This window comes from Balaenoptera borealis (assembly GCF_965194805.1).
Source record: "Balaenoptera borealis genome assembly, contig: HAP1_SCAFFOLD_422, whole genome shotgun sequence".
NCBI classification, from domain to species: domain Eukaryota; kingdom Metazoa; phylum Chordata; class Mammalia; order Artiodactyla; family Balaenopteridae; genus Balaenoptera; species Balaenoptera borealis.
Window position 1 is genome coordinate 164,960 of NW_028123774.1, and position 22,499 is coordinate 187,458.

The 22,499-nt window shown below is 60.3% G+C and overlaps 2 gene segments (V, D, J or C); both read right to left on the bottom strand.

Annotated features, from left to right (window-relative positions):
• LOC309621297 (Ig gamma chain C region-like) overlaps window positions 1-22,499 on the bottom strand; it is a 167,329-nt gene that overhangs the window by 61,251 nt on the left and 83,579 nt on the right.
• Window positions 6,129-18,468, bottom strand: LOC309621294 (Ig gamma chain C region-like). The segment is given in 7 exons: window positions 18,356-18,468; window positions 15,498-15,556; window positions 15,082-15,159; window positions 7,552-7,845; window positions 7,156-7,218; window positions 6,684-7,013; window positions 6,129-6,599 (listed from the first exon to the last, which is right to left on the bottom strand).

A 22,499-nucleotide genomic window follows, 5' to 3' on the forward strand; every position in this document is an offset into this window, starting at 1 on the left:
CGGCTAGCGGCTGATCGTTGGTCTGGGGGATAGAAGTGAGGGGCAGGGCCCAGGGCTGGGCAGGCTGTGCTGTCCTCAGGCAAGTTCAGCTTCTTGGTTACATGTTTGGGGGAGGGAAAGGCAGGGTGTGGGGTGACCCCCAGGCCCGTCGCCTGGAGCCCCCGTGGAGCCCAGCAGGCAGAGGGGGCCCTGTGCCAGCGTGCCCAGCGTGCCTGGCGGGGTGCCCGAGGGCCAGATGTTCTCCTGGACACGGCTGTCCACCCTCGGCCGTCCTGTTTGCCGCCCCTCCCGGCCTCCCCGTTTGGTGCAGGGCCCCCTGAGCGATGCAGCCCCTTCCCTGCAGACCATTCTCTCTGTCTCTGCCTCTGTCTGTCTCTGTCTCCCCCACAGGAAGCTGGAGCGGCACATCGGACGGCCTTGGGCCGCAGCGTCCATGCTGGCCAGACTCCGGCTCCCGGTCTGGGCCGCTGTCCTGCTGGGCCTCGGCCTGGGGCTGTCGAGGGGCGGCCTCCTCCCCTCGCCCTGCTAGGCTGCAACAAACACACGCGTGGCTTCCCGCAGCGAAAGGCCGCGTCCCCGGGATGAGCCAGCCCCCCTGAACCGCTGGGCTGAGGGAGCCCAGCACGGCCAGCCCCCGACCCAGGCCCCGGCCCCTTTTCGTGGAGCTTTTACTGAGAAGGGCTGACAGCTGTGGATCCTGACTCTGCCCTCTGGGGAGGGCTGTGTCTGCTCTGAGGTGGCATCGCCAGGAGGGACGGGGCTTTGATCCCTGGTCTCTGTGACGGCGGAGTCCTGACCCGCCCCTGCACCCTTGCCGGCCGGCGGACACAGCAGCTTCACTGCATCTGCACGGCCACCCTTCCTGGTCCCTCACCGGAGCCCCTGGAGCCCCACTCCTGCGCCTCCTGTGACACACGGGTCACCTCTGTGCAGCCAGCTGAGTTCAGTGCCACCCGGACCCCCTCGCCTCCTGCGGTCCTTCTCACTGCCCAGTCTGTCCTGAGCGGTGAGCCTGGTCTGGCTCTGCTCCCCTTTGACAGCCCCTCCCCACCGCTGCCCCTCCTGGCCTGGCTTCCTGGCGTTCCCTCCTGGTCCTCCTTTCTGGCACTCAGCTCGGCTGTTTTGGGCTGAATTGTGTCCCCAAATTCCAGTCTTGAAGCCCGGACCCCAGGACCTCAGAATGTAACTGTATTTGGAGATGGGGTCTGTAAAGAGGTGATGATGTAAACTGGGGTCTCTAGGGTGGGCCCTAATCCAGTCTGACTGGCGTCCTTATAAGAGGAGGACATTAGGACAGAGACACGTACAGAGGGACGACCACGTGAGGACACGGGAGAAGACGGTGTCTACATGGCACGGAGACAGGCCTCAGGAGAAGCCAGCCCTGCACCTCCCGGATCTGGGATTCCAGCCTCCAGGGTGTCAGACAGTGATGTCTGTCGTCAAAGGCCCCTGTGGTGTCTGTTACAGCCTCCTGTGCGGACACACCCAACGCGTGCGACTTCCCTGTGGCTCCCCCAGGACCCTGGCTCGCCCCTGCGCCCACAGGCCAGGCGGGACGCCCAGGCTTGGGCGGTGGTGTGGGGGAGGCAGGCTGTGGACTTCTCGAGGGTAGGAGGCGTGTTAACCTAGGGAGACTTCTCAGCGAGCTAGGCGACTGTAAAGAACGCTTTATTGTCATTAAGAAAATGAAGAGACGGCAAAGAACATCGGTGGGCTCCAGCATTTAAAACGGAGACCAGCCCCCCACGCTGCGATGACGTGGACCTTCCTTCCCACCCGGGGGGCGGCCTCTCCGACGCGGATGCTGAGCGCGTGTTTCCCCAGAGGCGGAGAGTTGGTACCGGGCCCGGAGGCTGGCCCTACGGGGGTCGCGCCTCTCACCCCCAGCCCGGTGCAGGCGGAGCTCCTGCTGTACGTGACTCAGGCCTTTGGCTGCAGGATGCGCTGGCCGCGCCTTCTGCCCTCTTCTTCGGGAGCCCCTCCAGCTCAGCCCGCGGGGCACCAGGTCAGCAGGGCCCTCTCCGGGAGGCCGGTCTGGCTGGACCTCACCGCCTCCCGCGCTGTGGCTCCTGCAGCGGCCTCGGGCCCAGGCCCTGCTCTGAGCAGCGTCCTCGGTGGAGGTGACCGGAGGGACCACTAGCGGCACCAGCAGAAGCTCTCCTGCTGGGAGAGGCGGGCGCTGAGGGGGGCGGTTCCCCTCCAGCTTCTGACACAGGCCGTCCTCCCGGGACCCTGCGTCTGGAGCCCGGCTGGGACAAGATGCAGGCGGTGGGCCCTGTGCAGAAGCCCGGGAGGCCGGCCTCCTCCTCCTCCAGGGGGACCTCCACGCCGAGCCGGGCGTTCCCAGTCGTCCCTGGGGCCCCGGAGGTGTCCTGCGGGGACATCAGCTCAGGTTGGGCATCACCTGCTGTCCACTCGGGTCTGTGAGTGGGGTGGGGGGCAGGTCGTGGTGGCCACGAGGCCAGAGGCCGAGGGTGCAGGCGAGGGTACTCGTGAGCTCAGAGGCTGGCGAGGTCAGCAGGCGGAGGGGCAGGCCTGGCGCAGGCTGAGCGGCACAAGGCGATGGACGTGGTCCTGCCGGTCCGGGGTGGCCCTGGACGCAGCACGTAGTGAGCGCTAGGCGCCCTGCCCGATCATGTTTCTGTAGTCGGGGACGATCGTCCGCTTCAGCTCCACCACCGACGAGAAGATCCATTTCACCTGAGGGGTGGCGAGGCTGAGTGCAGGCTGGAACCCACCTGGGCCGCCACCCAGGGCCTGCCCCCCATCCCCGGGCCGACGGACAACGAGGGTTTCCAGGGTGGACATGAGGACATGATGGGGACAGTGAGGGAGAGTGGGGGACAGTGAGGGGACAGTAAGGGGACAGTGAGGGACAGTGAGGGAAGGTGAGGGGAGAGTGAGGGGATGATGAGGGACAGTGAGGTACTGTGAGGGACAGTGAGGGACAGTGAGGAGAAAGTGAGGGAAAGTGAGGGACAGTGAGGGACAGTGAGGGACAGTGAGGGACAATGGGGGACAGTGAGGGAAAGTGGGGGAAGTGGGGGACCGTGAGGGACAGTGGAGCGCAGTGAGGGACCGTGAGGGACAGTGTGGGACAGTGAGGGACCGTTAGCAACAGTGGGGGGCAGTGAGGGACCGTGAGGGACAGTGAGGGACAGTGAGGGACAGTGGGGGACAGTGAGGGACTAAGGGGGACAGTGAGGGACCATGAGGGACAGTGGGGGACAGTGAGGGACAATGGGGGACTGTGAGGGAAATTGGGGGCAGTGGGGGACCATAAGGGACAGTAGGGGGCAGTGAGGGACCGTGAGGGACAGTGGGGGGTAGTGAGGGACCATGAGGGACAGTGAGGGAAGGTGAGGGACAGTGAGGGGACAGTGAGGAGACAGTGGGGGACCGTGAGGGACCGTGAGGGACAGTGAGGGACCGTGAGGGACAGTGAGGGAAGGTGAGGGACAGTGAGGGGACAGTGAGGAACAGTGAGGAGACAGTGAGGGACAGTGAGGAGACAGTGAGGGACAGTGAGGCAACAGTGAGGAGACAGTGAGGAGACAGTGAGGGACAGTGAGGCAACAGTGAGGGACAGTGAGGCGACAGTGAGGAGACAGTGAGGGACAGTGAGGCAACAGTGAGGGACAGTGAGGAGACAGTGAGGGACAGTGAGAGACAGTGAGGGACAGTGAGGCGACAGTGAGGGACAGTGAGGAGACAGTGAGGGACAGTGAGAGACAGTGAGGTGACAGTGAGGGACAGTGAGGTACAGTGAGGCGACAGTGAGGGAAAGTGAGGGACAGTGAGGAGACAGTGAGGTGACAGTGAGGGACCGTGAGGAGACAGTGAGGGACACTGAGGCGACAGTGAGGAACCGTGAGAGACAGTGAGGGACAGTGAGGAGACAGTGAGGGACAGTGAGGGACCGTGAGGAGACAGTGAGGGACAGTGAAGGACAGTGAGGAACAGTGAGGGACAGTGAGTGACAGTGAGGGACAGTGAGGAGACAGTGAGAAGACAGTGAGGGACAGTGAGGGACAGTGAGGGACTGTAAGGGTCCATGAGGAGACAGTGAGGGACAGTGAGGGACAGTGTGGGACAGTGAGGGACTGTGAGGGACAGTGAGGGAAGGTAAGGGACAGTGAGGAAACAGTGGGGGACAGTGAGGGACAGTGAGGAACAGTGAGGAGACAGTGAGGGACAGTGAGGCGACAGTGAGGGACAGTGAGGAACAGTGAGGGACAGTGAGGAGACAGTGAGGAGAGAGTGGGGGACCGTGAGGGACCGTGAGGGACAGTGAGGGAAGGTGAGGGACAGTGAGGGGACAGTGGGGGAGAGTGAGGGACAGTGAGGTACAGTGGGGGACAGTGAGGGACCATGAGGGACAGTGAGGGGACAGTGGGGGCAGTGGGGGACCGTGAGGGACAGTGAGGGACAGTGGGGGACCGTGAGGGACAGTGAGGGGACAGTGGGGAACAGTAAGGGGACAGGGGACAGTTGGAGACACAGTGGTGACAGCGAGGGCACAGCAGGGCCGGCCCGCCCACCTTGAAGAGGGTCACGGTGGCGCTGTAGCACACGCTGAGCAGGAAGAGGGTGATGAAGATGGAGATGGTCGTCCACAGCCCGTCCAGCTCCCCGTCCTGGGCATCAGCACAGGTCTCCTCCTCTAGGAGCAGTTCTGCACAGGGAGGGGGGGGTCAGTGCTGTGCCTGCCCCCGGGGGGCAGGGGTGGGGTCATCGGGGCCTCGCAGCGCGGCTCCCATTGTGGCGGGGTGGTGGCGGGATGCCCCAGGTGGGCCGGGCCAGAGGCACCTGAGGACAGTCGCTGGGCACCAGCCCCAGCCCCCCATTCCTCCAGCCTGGGCCCCAGTCTCGGCCTGGCCAGTGGGTCCTGCTCCCTGTCCTGTGCTGTGAGCTGAGCTGGGGCCCTTGGGGGGAGGGTGCCCGGACCCCCCGCAGGACAGTGGCTCAGGCCCCGGCCTCCTCGCCCCCTGGGGGCCAGACCCGGAGGGCAGGAGGGTCAGCAGAGCACGTGGGCCATGGGCCCTGCCGCAGGGAAGGGGCAGGACAGTGTTGGGCTCTGTCCCTGTGCCCGCGGGGCTGGGAGTGCCGGGACGAGGGGGCTGTGGGAGGATTTTGGCCTGTTTGGCAGGCGGTGTCGGTGCCCCAGGGAAGAGGAGGGATAGGTGACGGAGGTGGTCAGTGCGGTCAGTGTGGGGAGGGGCCACTGAGCAGCCCATGGGCGTTGGAGGGTGGGGACCAGGCTGGGGTCTACGGCGAGGACTCATGAGACCCAGCTCTGTGGTTGGGTGTGGGTCTGTGCGGCTGCTCTGTGGGAGGGCCCGTGTGCAAGGCCCGAGTGTGTGCACGCGCGTGGGTGTGTGTGGTGGGTGCCCTGCACACGCGTGTACGCGGGCAAGTGAGTGCATGTGGATGAAGGCGGTGGTGTGTGGGCTGGTGTGGCTCAGTGGGGGGCTCGTTTCCAATGGCTCTGGGCTCAGTGTCCACGGGTGCGTCTGGACGGTCTCTCCCCAGGCACTGAGGGCCGCTTGCCTCTGCCCCTTATGAGCACAGGGATGAGTGTCCCCACGAGTGCACAGGCCTGGCCCCTGGCTGGGACAAGCAGGGCAGAGCCACCTGGCCTGAGTGGAGGGGGGCCTGATCTCCCGTGCCCGACGGTGCAGCAGGGCCGTCCACCCACCCCGGGCCGCGTGTGGCCCCCGTGAGGGCACAGAGCTGGCACGCGGACCCTGGAGCCAGGGACAGGAACGTGGGGACGAGGACGGCCAGTGTCCCACAGCTTGGGCTGGAACAGGGGCGGGAAGAAGTGGGCACTCATTCTCCTGAGGGTCTCTGGTGGGCTTCTCCCGTTCCGGGCACACACTCCAGCCCCAGCAGCTGCTGGGCGGAGGGCGGCCGGAGCAGCTGTCGCCTCCGGGAGGGGCCCTCCCCGGCCTCGGGCAGCCCCCAAGCGGCCTGCGCAGACCCGCACACTCTGGGTCTGGCCCTGAGTGGGATCAGCCCTCGCGCACTGGTGGTGACAAGTGTGACCCAGAGCCGGGTCCCCCCCGCCCCAACGCAGGCCCGGCGTGCCCCGGGGCTCTGCTCGGAAAGAACCATGACAGCAGTGCGGGGTCCCAGGGCGGCGCTGGGTGCTTTATTTCATGGCGCCCGGGAGGAATGTACACAGGGCTGGGGCTCAGGCGTCCTCGCTGGACCCTGAGAGCCCAAGGGGAGGGAGGGCTGGCTGGGGCGACAATGCCGTGGGGCTCATTTACCCGGAGACTGGGAGATGGACTTCTGCGTGTTGTGATTGTGCAGAGCCTCGTGCAAAACTACACACGTGTAGGTGTCTCCCTGCTGCCAGCTCCTCTTGTCTACCCTGAGCTTGCTGTACAGGAAGAAGGACCCGTCGGCGTCCAGCTGGGATGGGGTCGTGCCGTACTTGTCCTCTGACTCCGGCTGCCCCTTTCTCTGCCACTCCACGTCGATGTCGCCCGGGTAGAAGCCGGTGACCATGCAGGTTAAGCTGACCGAGCTCTTGGCCAGCTCCTCCTGCGGTGGGGCCAGTATGTACACCTGCGGCTCCCGGGGCTGCCCTGTGGGGAGAGGCATGGCTGTTAGCACGATGGTCACTGCTATTGGCCCCCAGGGACCCTCCTGCGCCCGTCCACCTGACCCACCTTTGGCCTTGGAGATGGTCCTCACGATGGGGGCCGGGAGACCTTTGTTGTTGACCTTGCACTTGAACTCCTTTCCCTTCAGCCAGTCCTGGTGCTGGATGGGCAGGGCGCTGACCACACGGTAGGTGCTGTTGAACTGCTCCTCCCTTGGCTTCGTCTTGGCCGTGTGCACCTGTACGTCGTCCACGTACCAGGAGAACTCGACATCGGGGTCCTCGTGGCCCACGTCAACCACAACGCAGGTGACCTCGGGTATTTGGGATATTGTGAGCGTGTCCCTGGGTGTCGGGGGGAAGATGAAGACGGACGGTCCTCCTGGGAGCTCAGGGGCTGGTCGGGGAGACACGGAGGGTGGTCAGTGCCTGGGTGGACCTCCTCTTGGGCACCCATCCATCCCCCTCCCCCAAGCCCCAAGGCCGCTCCTGGGCGAGGTCCACCCCCGAGGGGCGGAGGATGAGGCCGGGTGACTTACGTGGACATTTGGAACACTTCTGGCATTCAGGACACTTGGGGCATGGTTTGGGGACATTGATCTCTGCAGAGAGAACAGACAGGAGGTTACCGGGGTTGGGGACGGCCTGGGGCTGGCCTTAGGGCAGGCCAGGTTTTGGCAGGTGAGACCTGTGCCCACCTCTGTGGGCCCAGGGGCTGGGGGAGGCGTCCAGCCTGTGCCCACACTGGACCTGGTGGAAACGCCCAGAGGACCCCCTCCCCGAGCCTGGGAGGACTTCAGGTGAGGGAGAGAGACAGGCCTCCCGTGACACCCTGGGCGGGATTCCCCATCCCTGGTGTGCGGTGCGTTCAGGTGGGAGGGCTGACCCCGGGCCTGTCTCGTAGTGGACACCCTCCCTGCGGCCCGTCCCCTCACCGATGCGCTTGTCCACCTTGGTGCTGCTGGCCGGGTGGGCTACGTTGCAGGTGAAGGTCTTGCCGGACGAGGTGCTGGCAGGCACGGTCACAGTGCTGCTGAGAGAGTACAGCCCCGAGGACCCGAGGACGGATGGGAAGGTGTGCACACCGCTGGATAGGGTGCCCGAGTTCCAGGTCACGGTCACTGGCTCAGGCAAGTAGTTCGAGACCAGGCAGCCCACGACCACTGTGGAGCCGGTTGTGCCCTCACATCTGGAATCCAGACCGTAGACTTTCGGGGCCGTGGTGGAAGCTGTGAGAGAGGAGGCCATGTGACTGGCAGGGCCTCACCCCTGCGAGGGACCGGGCAGGGCATCAGGTGTGCAGGCCTGGGGCACCATTGAGCCCAGCCACCATGTGCTTCCAGCGTGTCTGAAGACAAGCGGCCCGGCATGGCTGTCTCCCACCCCAGGTCTCTGCGTCTGCAGCTGTGGGCTCCAGACACCGCTGGGGGCCAGTGCTGGGTGACCACCTGGATTAGATCCCCCCGGGGCCCCAGTCCTCCTGTGGGTGTCTGGCCTGATCAGGCCGTCGGTCTGAGCCCTGACCAGTGGCTATTGCTCCCTGAGCCCACTGCCCAGCTCTGCTCCTGTCCCCTTGTCCTGGTCTGCTCTTTGCCACCCAGGGCCCGTGTGTTCTGGATCAGCTCTGCCCATCGGCATCTCTGGGAGCCTTGCACTGCCCCTGGCCTTCTCCTCCTGCAGGGTGCCAGCACCCCAAGCCCCATTCCCCGGCTGGACCTGTCTCCTCTGACCCTGGTCTGCTCAGCCCAGATATGCAGACCCATCTGAGCCCCGAAAGAGCCCTTCGTTTCCCCTCTGCCAGGTCCACTGCCCTGTCAACCCCACCTCGCTTTTGCACGTTCACCCCTCCTGTCCCAGCTCCTACAGTCTTCTGGAACAGGGTTGGGACCCTGGGTACAAGAACTGCGGCCCATCGGGTCGCCTCAGGGCTGCCCGTGCGCCTTCAGCCCCAGAGACCTGCACTCCCAGGTCCCCTCTCCACCCGGGCTTGCCATCCCCAAAGCCCCTCCCAGCAGACCAGGGCTCACTTTTCCTCGGCCTTTCTCCCCCTGACTCTGGGGCACCTGGGGCAGCCCCTGCCTCCCAGGCCCCTGCTCCCCTGCGCACCCCCGCCTGCTCCCCGGAGCTCCCCCTGCACCCTCCCTACCAGCCCCCTGAGCTCCAGCGGGAAGGCTGCTCTCCTTTCTCTGTGCACTCAGGTTCCCCTCCCCCAGATGCTCCCTCACCTGCCTCCAGCCCCTCGTCCTGGCCTCTCAGCTGAGCCCGGGCTTCCTGCCCATCGAGTGTCTAGCCTCTTCCCACCTGAGCTCCGGTTCACCATCTCAGGCCTGAGTCCTCTCTGCCCTTGTGCCCCTTCTCCCCGGCCCTGGGCCCTCAGAACACCCCAGGGGGACCCCCAGCCCGATCTCCTGTAGGACTCCCTGCTCTGCCCCCACTGCCAGCTGCCCTGCGTCCTGCCCTCCCAGCCCCCTTGGCTCAGGTCTCTGGGCTCAGCTCAGGGATGCTGTATCCTCATGTCATCTACTCACCTGGCGTCAGACTGCCCACTGTCCCTGGAGCACTGGGCCCACAGCACCAGCTGTCCCTTGCACCCTATGACACTTGCCTACTCACCTGCTCACCCCAGTACCTGGTCTGCTGAGGTCCTGGGCAGGACCCTACCTCCCCACCCCGAGCTCACCTGCACAAGCTCTGCCTGCTTCCCCAAAGCTCCGGGGCAGCCCTCTGCCTCCCAAACCATTGCTCACCTGCACAAGCTCTACCTCCTCCCCAAAGCTCCCGGGGAGCCCCATCCCCTCCCAGGCTCCTGTTCACCTGCACAAGGTCTACCTGCTTCCCCAAAGCTCCTGGGCAGCTCCTTGCCCCTCCAGGCCCCTGCTCAGCTATACAAGCTCCACCTGCTACCCTAAAGCTCTTGGGCAGCCCCCGGCTCACTCAGCCCCATGCTCACCTGCACAAGCTCTACCTGCTCCACCAAAGCTCTGGGGACAGCTACCTGTCCTCCCAAACCCCTGCTTACCTGCACAAGCTCTCCCTGCTCCCCAAAGCTCCTGGGGCAGCCCCTTAGCCTTCCACCCACCCTGCTCAGCTGCAGAAACTCTAACTGCTCCCCCAATGCTCCCGGGAAGCCCCCTGCCCTCCCAGCCCCGGGCTCACCTACACTAGCTCTACATGCTCCCCCAAAGCTCCAGGGAAGCCCCCCACCCTCCCAGTCCCGGGCTCACCTACACTAGCTCTACCTGCTCCCCCAAAGCTCCCAGGAAGCCCCCTGGCCTCCCAGCCCCGGGCTCACCTACACTAGCTCTACCTGCTCCCCCATAGCTCCAGGGCAGTCCCCCTGCCCTCCCAGTCCCGGGCTCACCTACACTAGCTCTACCTGCTCCCCCAAAGCTCCCAGGCAACCCCCTGCCCTCCCAGCCCCGGGCTCACCTACACTAGCTCTACCTGCTCCCCCAAAGCTCCCGGGCAGCCCCCTGGCCTCCCAGTCCCGGGCTCACCTACACTAGCTCTACCTGCTCCCCCAAAGCTCCAGGGAAGCCCCCTGCCCTCCCAGCACCGGGCTCACCTACACTAGCTCTACCTGCTCCCCCAAAGCTCCAGGGAACCCCCCGCCCTCCCAGTCCCGGGCTCACCTACACTAGCTCTACCTGCTCCCCCAAAGCTCCAGGGAAGCCCCCCGCCCTCCCAGCCCCGGGCTCACCTACACTAGCTCTACCTGCTCCCCCAAAGCTCCAGGGAAGCCCCCTGCCCTCCCAGCCCCGGGCTCACCTACACTAGCTCTACATGCTCCCCCAAAGCTCCCAGGCAGCCCCCTGCCCTCCCAGTCCCGGGCTCACCTACACTAGCTCTACCTGCTCCCCCAAAGCTCCAGGGAAGCCCCCTGCCTTCCCAGCCCCGGGCTCACCTACACTAGCTCTACCTGCTCCCCCAAAGCTCCAGGGAACCCCCCGCCCTCCCAGTCCCGGGCTCACCTACACTAGCTCTACCTGCTCCCCCAAAGCTCCAGGGAAGCCCCCTGCCCTCCCAGCCCCGGGCTCACCTACACTAGCTCTACCTGCTCCCCCAAAGCTCCCAGGCAGCCCCCTGCCCTCCCAGCCCCAGGCTCACCTACACTAGCTCTACCTGCTCCCCCAAAGCTCCAGGGAAGCCCCCTGCCTTCCCAGCCCCGGGCTCACCTACACTAGCTCTACATGCTCCCCCAAAGCTCCCAGGCAGCCCCCTGCCCTCCCAGCCCCGGGCTCACCTACACTAGCTCTACCTGCTCCCCCAAAGCTCCAGGGAAGCCCCCTGCCCTCCCAGCCCCGGGCTCACCTACACTAGCTCTACATGCTCCCCCAAAGCTCCCAGGCAGCCCCCTGCCCTCCCAGCCCCGGGCTCACCTACACTAGCTCTACCTGCTCCCCCAAAGCTCCAGGGCAACCCCCTGCCCTCCCAGCCCCGGGCTCACCTACACTAGCTCTACCTGCTCCCCCAAAGCTCCAGGGAAGCCCCCCGCCCTCCCAGCCCCGGGCTCACCTACACTAGCTCTACCTGCTCCCCCAAAGCTCCAGGTAAGCCTCCTGCCCTCCCAGCCCCGGGCTCACCTACACTAGCTCTACCTGCTCCCCCAAAGCTCCAGGGAACCCCCCGCCCTCCCAGTCCCGGGCTCACCTACACTAGCTCTACCTGCTCCCCCAAAGCTCCAGGGAAGCCCCCTGGCCTCCCAGCCCCGGGCTCACCTACACTAGCTCTACCTGCTCCCCCAAAGCTCCAGGGAAGCCCCCTGCCTTCCCAGCCCAGGGCTCACCTACACTAGCTCTACCTGCTCCCCCAAAGCTCCCAGGCAGCCCCCTGCCCTCCCAGCCCCAGGCTCACCTACACTAGCTCTACCTGCTCCCCCAAAGCTCCCAGGCAGCCCCCTGCCCTCCCAGCCCCGGGCTCACCTACACTAGCTCTACCTGCTCCCCAGAGCCCCTGAGGCAGCCCCTGACCCCCTGCTTTCCAGCCCCCTGCTCACCTGCTGCCTCCCTGCCACTTGTCCCTGGAGCTCTGGCCCTCAGCACCCGTGCCCCTCTGGCCCACCCCCGAGCCCTCACCCTAGTGCAGTTCCACTCCTGACTCCTTTCTTTCCCAGGGCTGAGCTCTGTTCCCTGGTGTCGCTAGGTGTCCACCCTGTCTCCGGGCCCCTCTCCTCTGGCAGAGCCCCTGTCCCACCGTGGGCCCCTCCCAGAGGAGCTCCTGGCCTGCCGAGCTTCACCCTCTTCTCTCTCCCACCACCCCCGGGATCCTCCTCTGGTCGCTTCTCCCTCCAGTTGCCGGGTCACCTGCCCTCTGCCTGCCCGCTCCCGGCCCCCAGCCCCTGCTCCCGGCCCTCCGGCCCTGGCTCTGCTCGCCCCTCGTGTAGCCTGTGGAGCTGCGTGCTCAGCCCCTGTGCGGCCAGCCCTGCCTGCTGTGCCCCCGGCGCTCCCGCTGCCCTGGGCCCCGGCCCCAGCCCAGAGCCCACCGCCAGCCCGCCTGCCACTGCCCTGGGGCTCAAGCCGGCTCCACTGTCCTGGACAGGACCCTCAGCCTCCCCCCACCCCCCTGCCACCGGGGGGGCCTTTCCTTCCCCTGTGCCGAGCCAGCGTCCTCCCTCCGTCCTTGCTCAGACCCACCTGCCCATCCTGGCCTCGTCCTCAGCCCCAGCCCAGCCCTGTGCCTGCAGCACATCTGGCCAAGCGAAGCCCTCAGGCTCCCGTCCCCCAGCCCGTCATGTTCCTCAAAGGCCCAGCAGCCTCGCCGAGCTCTGCCGCCACTGGGTTTCCAGCCCTGTTGGTGTGGACACGCCCCTGCCCTGGGCTCCCTAGTCCCTGCCCTGGGGCAGCACTGTGACCCCTGGGCCAGCGCTGTGACCCCTGGGCCAGCGCTGTGACCCCTGAGCAAGCACTGTGACCCCTGGGCCAGCACTGTGACCCCTGAGCCAGCACTGCGACCCCTGGGCCAGCACTGTGACCCCTGAGCCAGCACTGTGACCCCTGGGCCAGCACTGTGACCCCTGGGCCAGCACTGTGACCCCTGGGCAGCCTGCCGTCCCCGTGCCCGCGTGGCTGCTCCAGCCGCTCTGTGGGGTCCCCGAGGCCAGTCTCCTCTTCATGGCACCCACTCCCTATCTCTGCCCCATCCTCGCAGACCAGACTCACCAAGGGGGGTGGAGGTCCTGGACTCACTCCCCTGCAGCCCAGGGCTCCGCGCCCCTCCCTGCTCCGGCCCCAGGCACATGTGGCTCCTCAGGGCTGTGCTCTGTCTCTGCAGCCCCGCTTCCTATAGGACTTGGTACCCAGCCCCCGGAGGTGTGAACTCCTTGCCCACAACCCTGCAAACACTAAGAACAGGACTGAAACCCAGCGGCATGGCTTGCTTCCTGAAGTTCCCTTTTCTTCTGGGTGGTTCCTGTCTCAGAGGGCCTGGGGAGTCCAGATGCAGCAGAGATGCATTATTTTGGGGTGTAGGGCGCGGTGAGTGGGGCCCAGGGACCCAGGGGACAGAGTGGGAACCCCGGCCGTCACAGCTCCACCCTCCTGAGGGAATATGCCTGCTCGGCCCACAGCACCCTGGGTAATAGGCCCCTCGCCTGAGCCTTCTGGGCCTCTGAACTCTGGTGGGCAACACTCCCACCTCCCCCAGCACAGATCCCCAGGGCATCCTGCCTGCCTCCAGAGCAGATCCCCAGGGAGTGTCGGTGTGAGGGGGCAGAGCAGAGCAGGGCTGCGCCCTTGACCTTGTGTGAAGTGCTCTACTGCCCCTCTCATGTTCTATTTGAACCAAACACTCGGGCTCTCTGGACAAGCCTCAGAGTTGCCCAGTGCTGGGTTTTCTGTGCCCGACCCCAGCAGGCTGCACGGTCCGTGTCGGAGTCCGTGGGATGCCTGGTCTCCCAGCGCAGATGGCGGCTCTCAGAAGGGCCTTCGCCACAAGTGGACTCTCCTGTCAACACAGTCTGGGCACTCGTATGCTGGGAAGGAGGACACCGGGCCCTGAAGAATGGTCTTAGCTGCTCACAGGTCCTCAAAGAGGCCAAGAGGGTCACTCACCGCCCCTAGTTTCCTCCTATTGTACCTTTTCCAATTATTGAAACATTTTCTTCCTGTTATTGGCCACCCAATAAGCCACCCGGTTTCTCCTTATGGTGCAGGACCCACTGCTCACATTTCTTTCTTTTCATTGGTTGCTGAGTGCTCTTTGTATATGAAGGAGTCCTGCCCTGTGTCACGTGTGCTCATGCGCTCTGCCCCGTTTCCATGGGACTTCAGAGCCCCTTGTGGGCGGGCTTCTCCAGCTCTTTTCCCTCAGGAGGAGGCTCAGCCCGGGCCCTCCACTGTGCTTGGCCAGCCGGCCCTCTCCCTGGTGCCTGTGGCTGCTGCCTTCGCGGCTCCCAGCTTTCTTCTCGAGGATGGTGGCGGCCAGCCCCAGACAGCTCTCGCTTGCTCATCAGGATGTCCGGGCTGGCTGGCGGGATGGGGCCTGAGGACTGGCCTGTCTGCGTGAGCTCAGTGGGTGGACGGCTGGGTGGTGACTGGGGCCCCAGGAGGGTGATGCTGGCCTCCACCCTGGTGCTTGTGCAGCTGTGTTCCTGCGGCCTCCTGCACTGACCACTGAATGAGCCCCTCAGGGTTTGCCCATGGGGAGTGGAATTGTTGCTTTTACCTTTGTGTGGGGAGGGGCGGTGGGTCTGGGCTGGAGGCCAGTGGCGCAGGCATGGTGGAGCCTGAACCGGGGTCTCTGTGGGTATTGAAGGACTCTTGAGGCAGAGCCTGGCTGGACACTTGGGTCCTCGGGGCCCAGAGCTGCCCTCTGCCCCCTTCCCTCTGGCCCCTTGTCCACGTCCTCGGGGGAGGGCACCTCGTGCTCCCAAGGTACCACAGGCACCTCCCCCAAGGTATGCTCAGGTGGCATGGGATTCTTTAATGAACTTTACTAGGAAAAGTTAGGAGACAGAGGTTGAACTGATTCCTGTGCTGGGCCCATCTATCTCCTACCTCAAATCGCCCCTGAGATATGTGGACCCCGAGAAGTGTTTACTGGCAGGATGTAGGGCGATGGTCCCTCTTCTGTAGCTTCTTCAGGCTGGTATTGGGCTCATGGACCCTACCTAACTGGGGCCACAGAACTCTCGCTCTGTCTTGTTAAGGGGCCCCAAGGTGAGTTCTGCTGCCACCCTGACAGGATCTGTTTCAGGGAGTGGCTGGAATCCCTGTATCACCATCATCTTGACATGGAATTGCCGTAATCTAGAGGAGACAAATCTTTCTAAGAGGATAAACAGACATGGGCCAAAGAGGAGAAGAGGAAAGATAGAGGTTCTAGGTCCTATGAGCGGAAGGGACCAGGAGAACCAGGACCAGGTGAGAGCCATCCCTGGGTTGCCTGCTCCCTGAGTTGAAAGGCCTCAGATAAGAAGCCCTGAGTATCTTTTTGGACTTGACCTGTTTGGTTTACCCAAAACCCACATTGTTCCTTTAACATGGCGCAGATTCCCCCTTGGGCAGCGGCTAGCACGTTGATGGCCTTCTCAGGGGTCACTTTATCTGCAGAGATATGGCTAGGGATAGGATCTAGCTCCCTCTTTTCATTAGCCTCAGTTAGGGTCAAAATAAGGGGTTGCTCAGGGTCTCCTAAGCATAATATGGCCCCAAGGAAGCCCAGAAGATCTCTCCCCAGCAGTGGGGTGGGGCTTTTGGCAACCAGAAAGGCATGCGAGCTCAAACGCTGTTGAAACTGGCAAGCGAGAGGCCCAGTGAAGTCACGGGTGAGAGGCTTTCCGTCGACACGGTTACTGTGCAGCTTCTAGAAGAAAGAGGCCCAGCGTGAGAAATCAGCACAGAGTAAGAGGCTCCCGTATGGACTAAAAAGTCGCTCTTCCTACCTGCCACGTCAAAGACGCCCGGGGCCCCTTGATGGAGACGGACATCTCGTTGCGGGGAGCTGCCAGAATCCCCGGGCTGACTCAGTCGTCCAGCATGGCCATCTCAGGAACAGGAGCCCCCCTTCCCCTTCGGGACCGAGGGCAGTCCCACTCTGATGACCCGTCTGCTTGTAGACTGGGCATGGCCTGGGGGGCTCCTTCTGGCATTCATGGGCCCAATGGCCGGTCGACTTGCATTTGAAGCATTCCCCTTTGCTGGTCTTACTTCCGGACTGATGGTTGAACCTTCTTGTCTCCTTTGGGTTCTCCCGAGGTTGCAAAATGCGGCTGACAGCAAGGGCTATCGGTTTAGCTGGAGCTTTGACCTGCCTTTACTCATGCTGAGTTCTTTCTTCCCCCTCCGGTTGATCTGGATTATTAAATACCCCAAAGACCACCTCTATGAGTTGGTGCATAGGGGTTTGTGGGCCTAATTGTGACTTTTGGGGTTTTTGCCTCATATCGGGCAGACTGGCTGATGAAATGTTGTCCCAGCAGGGACTGACCCTCAGGAGTGAAGGGGCCTATGTTAGTAAACTTTCTAAAAGCCTCCACAAGCCATCCTGAAGAAGAGCTGCATTTTCTTCTTTCTCTTGGGTCACTTCCTTGACCTTTTCATGGCTGACTGCTTCCTAAAGTCCTTTCTCGTTCCTTCTAAGAGGCATTAGACCATGTGGCTCCTGGCCTTCGTTCCCCCACTGCCCACCACCCCTGGGAACTATAATCCCAAACGGGCTCCTGAATGGGGACCGTGTCCCCACCCCCATCATAAATGTGGAGTTGGTGCCTGGCGAGAGCTGGTCAGCACGCCCTTGGTCTGCTGTCCAAATCCTTTGTTTCTCCTCATGGGTACAGTAGGTAGACAATCCCTCCGTGGCCCCCATCCCACTCCCTTGTCCTGATCCTCTCGGACCCCACTCACCAAGGGTTGGGGTGGTGGACTCACTCCCCTGCAGCCCAGGGCTCCGCGCCCCTCCCTGCTCCGGCCCCAGGCACATGTGGCTCCTCAGGGCTGTGCTCTGTGACTGCAGCCCCGCTTCCTATAGGACTTGGTACCCAGCCCCCGGAGGTGTGAACTCCCTTCCCCCGGACCATCAGACACTAAGAACAGGACTGAAACCGGGTGGCTCAAATTGCTTCCTGAAATTCCCTTTTCTTCTGGGTGTTTTCTGTCTCAGAGGGCCTGGGGGAGTCCAGATGCAGCCGGGGTGTCTCTTGTGGGTGTGTGGGGTGTGGTGAGCGGTGCCCTTGGACCCAGGGGACAGAGTGAGAACCCCGGCTGTCACGGCTTTCCACCTTCTGCAGGGATTATGCCTGGTTTGCCCACCGCAGCCCGGGGACCGGGCCCCTCGCCTGAGCCCTCTGGGTGTCCCAGCCCTGGTGGGCACCTCTCCTGACCCTGGAGAGTGTGTGGTTGGGCTCAGCCTGCAGCCCAGCCCCTGCCTCGTCCTGCCTACCTGCCGGGGTGGCCTCCCCTCCAGACCTCTGTCTCCCGCCTCTTCCCTCCTCCTCTCCCTGGCTCCATCCGTGGCCCCGATATCTGACCAAAGGCCAGTGTAACGTGCACGGTCAGAGGGCAGTTGTTATCCCGGCCACAGCTGTCCCCCGGGGGACAGAGTTCACGATGGTCACTGGGGCCGGAAAATGGCCCTCTAGGTGAGAGACAGCGTGCGGCCTGTCCACTGCTGTGTGTGGGCCGAGACTGGTCGTCCCATCTTTGGGGGACACTGGCCCTCAGTTTCTCGTTTGAGTGCTGCAGCGGACCCTACACCCTGTGTGCACCCCCTGGGCCGTCCCGTAGCTTCAGCATTAGTCCTGGATCGGGGTCCCAGGAGACACTGTCGCTCCACCCCAGAAGTGCCATGGGCGGGGGGCAGGGTGCAACTCCTCCAAGCTGTGGGTGGGCGGCGTGTGTGCTGTGCTGCTTCAGACCTGCCCCAAGCCAAGTCCAGCTCCATAGGGAGTGGACGGTGTGGAGGTGCCATCAGATGTGGCACAGGATCGGTGTGACCCCCCGGCCAGTTGGCTACTGGTTCTGCAAGCTGCACTTACCACTCGCTTGCGTTGCTCACGAAGCACATGGATCTGCATAATCTGTGCTCAGCTCAGCCGTACTGACAAGTCTGGATAAACCCCTGAGAAAGTCTGGGCTTGTGGGCTTCGGGCCCGAGGAGTCCACCCCACCTGCTGCCCAGGTTTCTGACAAGACAAAGCAGCAAAAGGTGCACGTCACTGAGGGCGCTGGTTACCTCCTCCTGGTCCTGTGCGTGCTGTCTGCCCCCTGGTTGTGGTGGTGGCGTTTGTACTGAGGAGGATCAGTCACTCGGGATCATTAGAGCACCACTGTTGTCCCTGGAGCAACTTGGGGGCAGCCTACGTTGGCTGGGGAGGGCGTGACAATGTGATTTGCGCACTCAAGGCCCTGGGCTTTATCAAATCCACACACGTGTCCACATCCCAGTTCTCAAGGTCCCATTTTTTCCAGGCAAATCTTTTCACATGAGAAAGTTAGTGAGGCTGTGAATTTACCTGGTGTTGAAACTTTGTGAAACGTCGTGTTGAAGTCTGGGTTTGGCTTCAGAAACATTCGCCATGTAGTTCTGAGAGCAGAGAGAGGCTTTGAGGGGTTCCTAGCAGACCCTTCCTGCATCTGTGAACACGAATGAGAAGTTGGAGCAGAGGTGTCACCCCGTGCTGTGGGTCCTCCAGCCCAGTGGTAAGACCCCACCCTGCCCGAAACCTGGCTCATTCCTGACTTGACCCGACCTGTTGCAACCGTGTCTCCTGGGCCTGCCCCGGCTCACCCCTGTATTCAGCACCTCCTTCTGTCGTTGCGGAGGGCCACCTGGGTGCTGGTTTGGCCGCCGCATGCCTGGATCTCATGCCCACTGTCCCGGGATCGTGATGGTTGCTGCTTGCCGGGCAGACACATGGTGCCCGTTCCACCTTTGAAGTTCTGCTTCCGGAAGGACTTTTTACTTATTGCTGTTTAAGTCCAGGTTGAATCCAGAAAACATAAGCCCCTGGAGGCCTTTCAGGTGGGAATTGATGCCACCCAGGAAACCAAACGTGTATAAAATTGTAACAAGAGCAGGAGAAGTGCTATCAGGTGAGATGGTCGCTGAGGCTCAGGGGGCCCAGGGAAGCTCATGATCTTCTGCCCCAAGAGGTTGCTCAGACCTGGGATGGGAACGCCCACTCAGAGTTTCACAGAAATGCCCCTCAACATGATAAAGGCCACCTTTGACAAACCCACAGCTAACATCATTCTCAATGGTGAAAAGCTGAAAGCATTTCCTCTAAGATCAAGAACAAGACATGGATGTCCACTCTCACCACTTTTATTCAACATAGTTTTGGAAGTCATAGCCACAGCAATCAGAGAAGAAAAAGAAATAAAAGGAATCTAAATTGGAAAAGAAGAAGTAAAACTGTCACTATTTGCAGATGACATGATACTATGCATAGAAAATCCTCAAGACGGTACCAGAAAGCTACTGGAGCTCATCAATGAATTTGGCAATGTTGCCGGATACAAAATTAATACACAGAAATCTGTTACATTTCTATACACTATCGATGAAAAATCAGAAAGAGAAATTAAGGAAACACTCCCATACACCATCACATCAAAAAGAATAAAATACCTAGGAATAAACCTACCTAAGGAGGCAAAAGACCTGTACTCAGAAAACTATAAGACACTGATGAAAGAAATCAAAGATGATACAAACAGATGGAGAGATATACCATGTTCTTGGATTGGAAGAATCAACATTGTGAAAATGACTGCACTACCCAAGGTAATCTACAGATTTAATGCAATCCCTATCAAATTACCAATGGCATCTTTCACAGAACTAGAACAAAAAATTTTACAATTTGTATGGAGACAGAAAAGACCCTGAATACCCAAAGCAATCTTAAGAATGAAAAATGGAGCTGGAGCAATCAGGCGCCATGACTTCACACTATACTACAAAGCTACAGTCATCAGAACAGTATGGTAGTGACACAAAACCAGAAATATAGATCAATGGAACAGGATAGACAGCCCAGAAATAAACCCACACACCTATGGTCAATTAATCTATGACAAAGGAGGCAAGAATATACAATGGAGAAAAGACAGCCTCTTCAATAAGTGGTGCTGGGAAAACTGGACAGCTACATGTAAAAAAATGAAATTAGAAAATTCTCTAACACCATGGACAAAAATAAACTCAAAATGGATTAAAGACCTAAATGTGAAACTGGATACTAGAAAACTCCTAGAGGAAAACATAGGCAGAACACTCTTTGACATAAATCACAGCAAGATTTTTTTGACCAAACTTCTAGAGTAATGGAAATAAAAACAAAAATAAACAAATGGGACGTAATTAACCTGAAAAGCTTTTGCACAGCAATGGAAAACCATACACAAAACAAAAAGATAACCTACAGATTGGGAGCAAATATTTGCAAACCATGCAACCAATAAGAGATTAATCTCCAAAACGTATATACAGCTCATATGACTCAATATAAAAAACAAATGGGGCTTCCCTGGTGGCGCAGTGGTTGAGAGTCTGCCTGCTGGTGCGGGGGACACGGGTTCGAGCCCTGGTCTGGGAGGATCCCACATGCCGCGGAGCAACTGGCCCCGTGAGCCACAATTGCTGAGCCTGAGCATCTGGAGCCTGTGCTCCGCAACAAGAGAGGCCGTGATAGTGAGAGGCCCGTGCACCGCGATGAAGAGTGGCCCCCACTTGCCACAACTGGAGAAGGCCCTGGCACAGAAACGAAGACCCAACACAGCCATAAATAAATAAGTAAATAAATAAAATTTAAAAAAAAAACACACACAAAAAAATGAACAGCCCAATAGAAAAATGGGCAGAGTATCTAAATAGACATTTCTGCAAAGAAGACATACAGATGGCCAAAAGGCACATGAAGAGATGTTCAACATTGCTAATTATTAGAGAAATGCAAATCAAAGTACAATGAGGTACCACCTGTCACCGGTCAGAAGGGCCATCATCAAAAACTATACAAACAATAATGCTGGAGAGGGTGTGGAGAAAAGGGAGCCCTCCTTCACTGTTGGTGGGAATGAAAATTGATACAGCCACTATGGAGAACAGTATGGAGGTTCCTCAAAAACCTAAAAATAGAGCTACCATATGATCCAGCAATCCCACTCCTGGAGATATATCCAGGAAAACCATAATTCAAAAAGATGCATGCACCGCAGTGTTCATTGCAACACTGTTTACAATAGCCAGGACATGGAAGCAACCTAAATGCCCATCGACAGACGAATGGATAAAGAAGAGGTGGTACATATATACAACGGAATATTACTCAGCCATAATAAGGAATGAAATAATGCCATTTGCAGCAGCGTGGATGGACCTACAGATTACATTACTAAGTGAAGTTAGTCAGACAGAGAAAGACAAATACCATATGATATCACTCATATGCGGAATCTAAAAAAAATGATACAAATGAACTTACATACAAAACAGTCATAGACTTCACAGACATAGAAAACAAACTTATGGATACCAAAGGGGAGAGGGGAGGGGAGGGATAAATTAGGAGTTTGGGATTAACATATACTCACTACTCTATATAGAATAGATAATAACCTATAAGGGAAAAGAATCTGGAATAGATACATGTATATGTATAACGGAATCACTTTGCTGTACAACTGAAACTAACACAGCATTGTAAATCAATTATATTTCAATACAAAAAAAAAAAGAAATGCCCCGACACTCCTCGTGGTGTGGCTTGGGTGCCCTTCAGGGTGCCTGCAGGCCCGGCTGTGTGGCCAGTCCTGTGAGGAAGAGGAGGGCGGGGCCCTCTGTCAGCATCCGTCTCTGCGCGGTAGAGCACCGTGGTCTAGCACGGCGGTCAAGCACGGCGCTCCCTGCCATGGTGCTGCTCTGGCCCCGTGGCCGCCCTGCCAACCCCTTCTCTGCTCATTTCCATGGGCGATCACCTCCCTGCCCAGGCCCGAATGCCAGCTTCACCTTTGTCCCTGTTGTGTCCAGGTCTCGGGATGCATTTGGGGCTGTTTGTCACTGTGACCCTGAGCTATTGTCACGAGGCCTTGTGTCTCCTAAAACACTGGAAATGTTTTAACGGGAAAAGCAGAGGCTGTTTATGCTGAGCTGCTGCAGCCAGGGAGCCGTGCCCAGCTGGCTGGGCAGGGACTCGGGCAGCAGGAGAGTGGGTGGCTTTGAGGCTTTATTATGCGTATGTGGCTTAATTGTTACTGTATACATATAACACTATGCCCATGTAAGGGCCTATGACATACTTATTATATCATGTGTGTGTTAGCATGTTAAAATATTTTCTGTGTATAGAAAGCTTCTTTATAGGAAAAAAGAGTGCCTCCGGCGTCCTGATGGGGGCTGCGGGGCTGGGGAAGCTGGACGGCCGACAAGACGCAGGCACCCCTGTGATGGCTGGGGCACACCCGGTTTTCTCTGACTGGTCCTCAGTCAGAAGCGAGGACAAAGACCCTGGAAGCCGTGGGTTATTGATCAAGCCCCGCCCGTGGGAAGGATGTCACAGGGCAGTGGTAGGGCTTCCTGGGCTGTCACTCGAGATACAGGTCTGACTTCCTGCAGGTCTAGCACAGAGGGTTAGGTTTAGGTTAGCATGGAGGGAGAAGGCTGCTTCCTGGGCTGGATCCTGTGATGGTGCCTGGGTGTCCTGGGCTGTTGGCTGCATTCTTGGGTCAGAGTTCCATCTTTATATACGGTTGGCCAGGTACAGGTGTAAACTGAGTATCCCACCACAGCCCTGGCCTAGTGTCTTGTGAATGAGAATGTTCATGAGGCCCCCTTGGGATTTATCCCGTGCATCTCCCCTCCCCCGCCCCAGCACAGGTCCCCAGTGCACCTCTCCGCAGCATCCAGCTTACATCACAATGCATCCCCCCACCCTCCCAGCACA